A 10,443-nucleotide genomic window follows, 5' to 3' on the forward strand; every position below is an offset into this window, starting at 1 on the left:
GAATATACAACCTACTAAAACGTATGGGATACTGCAAAGGCGGTGCTGAGAAGGAAATTTATAGCTCTAGATGTTTACATTAACAAAGAAGAAAGACTTCAAGTTAGAGACCTAACCTCAAAACTGGAGGAACTAGAAAATGAAGAGCAAACTAAACCTGAAGCAAGCCAAATGAAGGGAATAACAAAGATTACAATGGAGATAAATGAAATAGAAAACAAAACAAACAACAACAACAAAAACAAGAGAATCAACAAAACCAAAATTTGGTTCTTTGAAAAAATCAACAAAATCAACAAACCTTTACCTATACTGATGAAAAAAAGAGAGAAGATACAAATTACAAATCAGAAATGAAAAGCTTGGCATTACTACTGACCCCACTGAAATAAAAAGTGGATACTGGGAAGCAGACTTGGCCCAATGGATAGAGCATCCGCCTACCACATGGGAGGTCCGCAGTTCAAACCCCGGGCCTCCTTGACCCGTGTGGAGCTGGCCCATGCGCAGTGCTGATGCACGCAAGGAGTGCCGTGCCACGCAGGGGTGTCCCCTGTGTAGGGGAGCCCCATGCGCAAGGAGTGTGCCCCATAAGGAGAGCCGCCCAGAGTGAAAGAAAGCGCAGCCTGCCCAGGAATGGCACCACCCACACGGAGAACTGACACAACAAGATGATGCAACAAAAAGAAACACAGATTCCCGGTGCTGCTGATAAGGATAGAAGTGGTCACAGAAGAACACACAGCAAATGAACACAGAGAGCAGACAACTGGGGGGGGGGAGGGGGGAGGGGGGAGGGGGGGGGAGAGGGGAGAGAAATAAAGAAATAAAAAAATAAATTAAATTTTAAAAAGTGGATACTGGGAAACGGACTTTGGCCCAGTGGTTAGGGCGTCCGTCTACCATATGGGAGGTCCGCGGTTCAAACCCCGGGCCTCCTTGACCCGTGTGGAGCTGGCCCATGTGCAGTGCTGATGCGCGCAAGGAGTGCCGTGCCACGCAAGGGTGTCCCCCGCGTGGGGGAGCCCCACGCGCAAGGAGTGCGCCCGTGAGGAAAGCCGCCCAGCGTGAAAAGAAAGAGCAGCCTGCCCAGGAATGGCGCCGCCCACACTTCCCGTGCCGCTGACGACAACAGAAGCGGACAAAGAAACAAGACGCAGCGAACAGACACCAAGAACAGACAACCAGGGGAGGGGGGGGAATTAAATAAAATAAATAAATCTTTAAAAAAAAAAAAAAAAAAGTGGATACTGTGAATGACTGTATGCCCATAAATTAGATAGCCCGGATGAAATGGACAAATTCTTAGAAACACACAACTACCTACATTGACTCAATGCTTGCATATATGAGAAGCCTGCAGCTAGCCTCCTACCAAACAGTGAAAGACTGAAAGCATTCCCTCTATTTCAGTCTGCTAGGCTGCCAAAAGCAATATACCAGAAATGGGTTGTCTATTACTATGAGGATATATTGTCTTGCAAGCCTACAGTTCAGAGGCTAAGAAAAAAATGTCCCAATCAGATGATAACTTTTCCCTGGAGACTGGCTGTTGATTCTGGACTCCTTTATCACACGGGAAGGCGCCTGGCAGCTGCTGGGCGACCCCTTCTGCTCTGGGGCCCCTTGCCTTCAGCTTCCTGCTTCTGGGGCTCCCTCTTTTCATCTGAATTTCACGCTAAGAACTCCAATCAGAGGATTAAGACCCATCCTGGAACACACTTTAATTGAAGTAACCTAATCAAAAGGTCCTTAACTGAATTAATCTAATCGAAAAGCCCCAAATACAATAGGTTTACACTCATAGAAATAAATTAGCTTTAATAACATGATTTTCTGGGGTCCATCCAACTTCAAACTGTCACACCCTCTAAGATCAGGAACAAGGCATGGATGCCTACTGTCACCACAGTTACTCAACATCGTACCAGAAATTTTTGTCAGAGCAATTAGTCAAGAAAAAGAAATAAAAGGCATCCAAATTGGAAAGAAAGAAGTACCTATTTTCAGGTGATATGATCCTAAATACAGAAAATCCTGACAAATCCATAACAAATCTCCTAGAGCTAATAAATGAATTCAGCAAAATGGCAGGGTACAAAATCAACACCCAAAAATCAATAGTGTTTCTATACCTAAGCAATGGGCAATCAGAAGAAACCAAGAAAAAAATCCATTCACAATAGCAACTAAAAGAATCAAATATCTAGGAATAAATCTAACCAAGAATGTAAAGGACTTGTACCAGAGAACTACAAAACACTGTCAAAAGAAATTAAAAACCTGTATAAATGGAAGGATAATCCACATGCATGGATTAGAAGACTAAATAACATTAAAATGTCAATACTACCCAAAGCAATTTATAGATTTAATACAATCTCAATCAAAATTCCAACAACCTTTTTTTGTAAAAACTGAAAAGCCAGTCATCAAGTTTACATGGAAGGGATAGGGCCCCAATAGCTAAAGCTGTCTTGAAGAAGAAAAATGAAGTTGGAGGACTCACACTTCCCAATCCTAAAACTTATTACAGGAGAGCAGATGTGGCTCAAGCAATTGGCTTCCTGTCTACCACATAGGAGGCCCCAGGTTTGTTTCCTGGGGTTTCCTGGTGAAGGCAAGCTAGCCCGTGCCACGGAGAACAGAGCTGGCACAGCAAGGTGACACAACAAGGGGAGACACAGAGGAGAGAGAGTGAGAGACGCAGCAGACCAGGGAGCTGAGGTGGCTCAAGTGAGCGCCTCTCTCCCAACCCAGAGGTCCAGAATGGGTTCCCAGGGTCTCCTAAAGAGAAGATGAGAAGAGAAGACAAGCAGACACCGAGGAATGCACAGGAAGTGCAAGCAACGTGGGGCGGCTGGGGGGGGGGGAATAGATTTTTTAAAAACTTATTACAAAGCCACAATAATCAAACAGCATGGTAGAGGTACAAGGAGAGGCATATAAACCAATGGAATTGAATTGAGCATTCAGAAATCAACCCTCACATTTATGGCCAACTGATTTTTGATAGGTGTCAAAAACCACTCAATTGGGAAAGAACAGTCTCTTCAACAAAATGTGGTGGGAAAACTGGATCTCCTTTTGGAGAAACAAAAGGAGGACCCCTACCTCATACTATATGCAAAAATCAACTCAAAATGGAATTGTGGTTAATAGTACAAACGCAAGAACGTCTGTTAGAGTTCAAAAGTGGGAAGAGTCGGTACTCGCTGCGCTGCATGCTGCTGGGCTCGGCACCCACCCACGTGCTGGCCTGGGGTGGCTGCCACCCGCTGTCCTGCCCACTGCCCACGTGCTGCCACGCTCCACGACCGCCTCTACGACGCCTACCAGATCGTGGTGCTCTTCTTGGAGAACCACACCGGCATGCAGATATTGCTATATGGTGATATGCCAAAAAATAAAATGTATTCATCAAATCATCAAAGCACAGTTGACTGGCTCATTGCTGACATCTTGGCCAAGGGACATGCGCGACGGGCTGAAGCGACTTCCTGTTGAAATGTCGGCCAGAAGGAATGAAAGAAAGAGAAAAAGGAGAATGAAACAAAGAGAAAGAGAGAGAGAGAGCTGGGATCAGGGGGTCTGCGAGTAGACTCCTCAGACAACTTTATTGCTTACAAGGGGCTCTCTACATACCCCAGTCTACTGAGAACAAGAGGCAACATGCAGTTAACTATCAGCATTATTCATAGCCTAAGGAACTAAAAAAATCTTATCTCAAGGTACAAGGTCTAAGTGTTCTATTTACTACAAAGTACATGTGCTCATTTTTCTCTCTGCCTGTGGCATCACCCTGATAATCATCAAGCAGTCAACCACTGCATTTCTTAGGTTGCAAGTGTAGCCATGGAGACAGCACGTCTCTCCTTGCGAGTCCACTGTGCCTCAGTTTCCAACAGCTTCCGCTGGACCGGTGTTATTTTGCTCAGCATGGAGGAATCTATGTAAAGCGAAGTGCCAAATTTAATGAAAAAGAAATGAGAAACAAGCTCCAGAGCCACCTAAAAGCAGGAACTCCAATGTTTCTTGTGATTTTTCCAGAGGGAACAAGGTGTAACGCGGAACCAACAAAAGTCCTTTCAGCTAGTCAAACATTTGCTGCTCAAGAAGGCCTTGCAGGATTGAAACACGTGCTGACACCAAGAGTAAAGGCAACTCATGTTGCTTTTGATTCCATGCAGAATTATTTAGATGCAATTTATGATGTTACAGTGGCTTATGAAGGGACTGTGGACAGTAAAGTACAGGGAAAAGGAGCACCATCCATGACTGAATTTCTCTGCAATGAATGTCCAAAAATTCATATTCACATTGATCATACAGACAAAAAAGATGTCCCAGAAGAACAAGCATATATGAGAAGATGGCTTCATGAATGTTTTGAAATAAAAGATAAGTTGCTTATAGAATTCTATGAGTCACTGGATCCAGAAAGAAGAAATAAATTTCCTGGGAAAAGTTAATTCCAAACTAAGTCTCAAGAAGACTTTACCAGCATTGTTGCTCTTAAGTGGTTTGACTGCCAGCATGCTCATGACAGAGGCTGGAAGGAAACTCTGTGTGAAAACATGGATCTATGGAACCGTTGCTGGCTGCTTATGGGTTAGCGTTAAAGCATGAACAAGGAGCGGCCTCCAGTCACTGGAAATTGCTACGGTGTCTGGTTTTGGTGGCTGCACATTACTTCAGATTGCTCCTGAATTTAATAAGTGTAAATAAAAGCCTTGTTGATTGAACTTTGGATAAAATAGAATTTGTGACTAAGGCCTGTATGCAGTGGGTCTTGGACAAGCATATGGTCTTACAAGTTTTATAACTGAAATTGCTGGAAAGGTAAAAGCTAAATGGAGTTTATGCTATACTTTGCAGTATATTTCACTATATTTGTTATTTTCAATATTTTTTGCAACTTGACTGGTCCCAAACTCTTATCAATAAGCATTTAGTATCTTACAACTATGTAATATTCAGCTTTTTGCTTGGTTTCTCCAAGTCAATCAAAGAAACTGTACTTAAGTATCAAGCTGTTTGAGAAAAGGGGTGGTAAGCAGTGTTCATGGGAAAGAAGCTCTATATTTAGAGCATGTTTTCACTGTATTGTGTTAATACCTGATTTCATTTTATATTTGCAGAATAATGAACATTTATAATTTATTGAAACACCTTAATTTGCATACTCTGTACTCTACACAAAAGAATGTATAAAATGATAATTGTTTAAGTTAAAATTGTGACTCTAATTCATTATTGCAGAATTTTAAATAGCCCAGCATTTTGAAGATTTTCACTATGCTTTTAGTGCTTTGCAACATCTGTGCCATAAGGACTTAACATTAAAGTTTCCTGTTATTTTAGGTTATGTATATATATCTCTCTCAAAATAATCAGTGTGAACTCTATTGGACACTGAGTTCAGAGACATTTGAGGTACTAGGAGACTTTCAAACATACCAACTAGATTAGCATGTGCCTTTTGTCTATTATTCCGATTTAGCAATATATTTAATCCAAAAATTATCATTTCTGTTATTATGGTAGATTTCTACAGTGCTGTAGTCCCTTTCCTTTGGATTAAATTAAGTGGTGCTGCTCAGTGGCTTGCACAGTAGACTTGCAGGGAAGCAATGCACCGCTAACCAGTATTTGTCTAAAGTTGAACTCTTTAAGATCTTAAAGTTTCACCAGCTACTGCAAAGGCATTTTGTGTTTTATGTCAAGAAATTCACACCTTCAAGTCAGTGAAATACAGATACAGTTCACTGGGACTACATGATTACCACGCATCACCTCAAAACAAGAGCTGTGTTCAAGCACCAGATCACACGATTTTTAGTCATGGAATGATGTATCCTATGGAAGAAGAGCTTTTTAAATTTTTTTAATTTTTAAAATATGCAATCTGAGCTTATCTTATAATTTAAACTTTAAGATAGCATTTCTGCTTACTGCTAACAATTGTTATATTAGTGACATAGATTAAATACACCAATTTAATCATGATAAACAAAGTGAAAAAAAATAATTAAGGGAAATTTTGTCTGTGTTGTACTGCTTCTCCAAAACCAGAGTAACCATTTCAAGCAGCAGCTTTGAAGAGCTGTGGGTGTGAATTATGATGCACGTATTCTTATGTGTGTGTAAACACACATCTCCACAGGTGACAGTTGGTTTCGTTATGAATGAGGATTTAAGTAAAGCTTCTGAAAAGTGCTCTCATGCCAAATTGTAACTTCCTCTTACTGTGCAGTGAAATTGAGATAAATACCATATCTTTGTTAAATATAATTTTAACAGTCCTAAAATTAGAATCTATTTCTAACTAGATGAAAGTGAATGTAAATTTTGTTACTTATTTGATCACGAGTATGTTCATGAGTATGCTCTCGCTTGTTTTAAGAGCTGTGTCCTTGCAACTGAGGATCTTAAGTGGTTTTTGGACGGGAGAGTGAGCTGCACTCAGGGCACCTTGGCCTGGCGTCCTTCTGACCCTACTGATGCTCTTCTCACACAGGATCCATACACAGTTGTTAGTTTTTTAAAAATTGTATCAAGATCTTTGGGAAGTTAGAAATTTTTCATTCACCGGCATTCATTTTGTCTTGAATTATTGTTTTCTAAAATTCAGAGCCCTGTACCTGCCCATAAATCTTTTCCACATGTCATTTAAGTTTTTGTTGGTATTATTATTTTATTTACAGCTTAGTTATTACTTAGCTTTTCTTTATCACAATGCCATCAGTGTGCGTGCTTTTACATCTTTTTTAGAAAAAGAGTGTGTTTGGATGAACGTTTAAAACAATAAAATCTTTCACTGTCAAAAAAAAAGAAGTGGGCAGAGCCTGGTCCAGCAAGAGTCAAACGTATAAAGAAAGCACGTGCATATACAGCAGTTGTAAGCTTAAAGAAGAAGCTCCTTTATTAGTTTTTCTCCCAGTATATATTTCTCCTGTTTCTAACCTTGATGCAGAATTAACAATGAGTCATAACTCCTGGATCTATTTTCCTAATTAATCATGAACACATCTAACCTAGTACAGCTCGTGATTATATGTCATTGTGTATTTACAGAAGGCTATGTTCTGAACATTGCAGTTGCTTTCATCCCCTTGCGTACTCGACAAATTTTCCTGGGTACTCCATGACCTACAAAGCTTCCTATGATGGCGCCAGCACACTCGAGGCTTCTCTGACAGCTGGGGTTAGCTATTGCAGCCGAGCTGTTAGGGCCTTACGTGGGCAGCCTAGTTCGCCACAAATGTCCTTCTGAGAACTAGGGCAGATACGTGGCACTATTGCGGGATGTTGGGAATGTGGAGAACCATGGAAAAGCACAACTGAGGTGACCTATGGACTGCGGTACCAGCAACACTGTAATATTCTTGCATCACTGCCAAAGGTGTGCTGTGTTGATAATAAGGGTGTATGGCGAAAACGTGCCAAATGTATGCTATGACCACGGTTGGTGGTAAGAGTCTAATGATATTATCTCATAATCTGTAACAAACGTTCCACCGCCTCGCGGTGTGCTGGAGAAGGGGTGTTGTATGGGAATTCTACATATGTGCATGATTGTTTTACAAGTTCACAGTTTTTGTTATAAAAATATATTTAAAAAAATAATAGGGTGAAAAGTAAAAAATAAAAAATAATAGGGTGGGTTGGGGGAAAATATACCAAATGTAAGCTATGGACTATAGTTAGTAGTAATATTTTGACAATATTCTTTCGTCATTTATAACAAATGTTTCACAGCAATGCAAGGTGTGGTGGTCGGGGGGTGATGTGTGGAGACCATGTATGATGTTACGCTCGTTTGTTTGTAAGTTCACAACTTTGCTTACACCTTCTGTTGATGTAGGATTATGTACGAATGATAAACTTCAATAAAATTTTTTAAAAATCAACTCAAAATGGATCAAAGACCTTCCTATAAGAGCTAGAACTATCAGACTCCTTGAAGAAAATGCCAAGAAGCATCTCTAAGACCTTGCATTAGGCAATGGTTTCTTAGATTTCACACCCAAAGCACAAGCAACAAAAGAAAAAAAAAATAGAGAAATGGCACTTCAACAAAATAAAAAATCTGTCCTCAAAGGATTTTATCATGAAAGTAAAACTACAACCTACATAATGGGAGAAAATATTTGGAAACCACATCTCCAATAAAGGATTACTATCCAGTATATATAAAGAAACCCTTCAAATTAACAACAAAAGTAAAAACAATTCATTTTAAAAATGGGCAAAAAAAAAAAATTCAAAAGAATAGACAGCTCTCCAAAGAAGACATACAAAATGGCCAGAAAGCACACAAAAAGATGCTTAACATCATTAGCCATCAGGGAAATGCAAATCAAAAAACCACAACAAGATACCATTTCACACCCATTAGAATTGATGCTATTTTTATAAAATCAAAATAATAAGGTTGGAGAGGATGCAGAGAAACAGGAACACTCATTCCTTGCTGGTGGCCGTGTAAAATGGTACAGCCGCTGTGGAAGACAGCTTGGCAGTTCCTCAGAAAGCTAAATGTAGAACTACCGTATTATCCGGCCAGCCCCCTGCCAGTTTTATACCCAAACAAACTGAAAGGAGGGTTTTGAACAGATATTTGCACAGAGGTCTTTATAGCAGCATTATTCACAATTGTCAAAAGATGGAAGCAGCCCAAGTGTCCATCAACTAATGAATGGAAAAATAAAAGAGGCACATACATGCAATGGAATACTATTCAGCTGTAAGAAGGAGTGAAGTCCTGACACATGCTACAACATGGGTGAACCTGGAAGACATCCTGTTGAGTGAAATAAGCCAGACACAAAAGGTAAAATATTGTATGATCTCACTGATTTGAAACAAACTCACGGAGTTCAAATCTAGAATACAGATTACCAGAAGACGGGATGGGGATAGAGAATGGGAAATTGAGGAATAAAATACTCAGCGTGGGGAGTGGATGTAGCTCAGTGGTTGAGCGCCTGCTTCCCATGTACGTGGTCCCGGGTTCAATCCCTAGTACCTCCTAACAACAAACAAACAAACGAAAAATGAACTTTCTTTTGCGGAGCGGGGATAGGTCAGTGGTTGAGTGTCTTCTTTCCATGTACAAGGTCCTGGGTTCAATTCCCAGTACTTCCTAAAAAAAATCTACAGGGTTCCTATGTGCCATGATGGAAATGCTGTCGTAATGAATGATGATGATGGTAGCATCACATTGTGAAGGCAACTGGCACTGAAATATATATACCTGAATATGGTTTTTTAAAAGTAAAATGTTAGAGTGAATATAACAATAACAATTTTTTGAAAATCCATGGAACTGCACTACACAAATAGCCCCCCATCCTTCACTCTCCTTCAGTGGGGTACCCCTTGTGCTGCGCATGCCCTCCTGTTTTTAGTAGCTGACTCCTTCTGCCAGCCCACTCCATTCCAAGCTCTTCTGGAAATCGCAAACAAATATACTTCAGTAGAAACATTGAAGATTGGTTTAAAAAATAATTATTTTTTCATTAAGTAAACAGACTAAGTGGAGAGGGACTTCACTATACATCTATTTCATGGGATTTTTTCCCCTAAAGAATGAGCTGTGGAACTAAGAGAAAGCATATCTATGGGCCATCTAATGCGACACACAACGGATTGACTAACAGACTTAAATCGACCCCGGTGGTTGTGATTCTGTGCTTGCTTACACAGATAACCACCTGCTTTCACCGCCCAGCACCTTGACAGTGCTCAGCAGGAACACGGGGGAGGCGGACTGGCAAAAGGACACACCTGACCTCCTTAGACTGTCCAGGCTCTGGTCGGGGCCCAGTTGGGAAGGGGCAAAGGAAAAGAATCACGGTGGCAAACTGTGAGTTAAAAGCCACGGCTGCCGCTGCAGGCGCTCTCCCCACACTAAGGACACTTGGGAACACTCACAAAGGGCCCCAGGGGACCACCTCCCCAGGGAAGGAGAGAGAGAGGGGCGCGGCCTCAGGCTGGCTCGGCTTTGACCCGCAGGTTTGCTCTGCTGTGTGGCAGGAGCCTGCCAGGCTGCGGGTGCCGCAGGCCATTGCGTGCCTGGGGAGCGGGAGCCTGCCAGGCTGCGGGAGCCACGGGCCATTGCGTGCCTGGGGAGCGGGAGCCTGCCAGGCTGGGGGAGCCGCGGGCCATTGCGTGCCTGGGGAGCGGGAGCCTGCCAGGCTGGGGGAGCCACGGGCCATTGCGTGCCTGGGGAGCGGGAGCCTGCCAGGCTGGGGGAGCCGCGGGCCATTGCGTGCCTGGGGAGCGGGAGCCTGCCAGGCTGGGGGAGCCGCGGGCCATTGCGTGCCTGGGGAGCGGGAGCCTGCCAGGCTGGGGGTGCTGCGGGCCACTGCGTGCCTGGGGAGCGGGAGCCTGCCAGGCTGCGGGTGCTGCGGGCCATTGCGTGCCTGGGGAGCGGGA

General features: G+C 42.4%; 1 pseudogene; it reads left to right on the forward strand.

Annotated features, from left to right (window-relative positions):
- The first annotated feature begins 3,224 nt into the window (after positions 1-3,224).
- LOC101437694 (1-acyl-sn-glycerol-3-phosphate acyltransferase epsilon-like) lies at positions 3,225-5,197 on the forward strand (annotated as a pseudogene).
- The last annotated feature ends 5,246 nt before the right edge of the window (positions 5,198-10,443 follow it).

The sequence above is a fragment of the Dasypus novemcinctus genome, chromosome 13 (genome assembly GCF_030445035.2).
Source record: "Dasypus novemcinctus isolate mDasNov1 chromosome 13, mDasNov1.1.hap2, whole genome shotgun sequence".
Taxonomy (NCBI): Eukaryota; Metazoa; Chordata; class Mammalia; order Cingulata; family Dasypodidae; genus Dasypus; species Dasypus novemcinctus.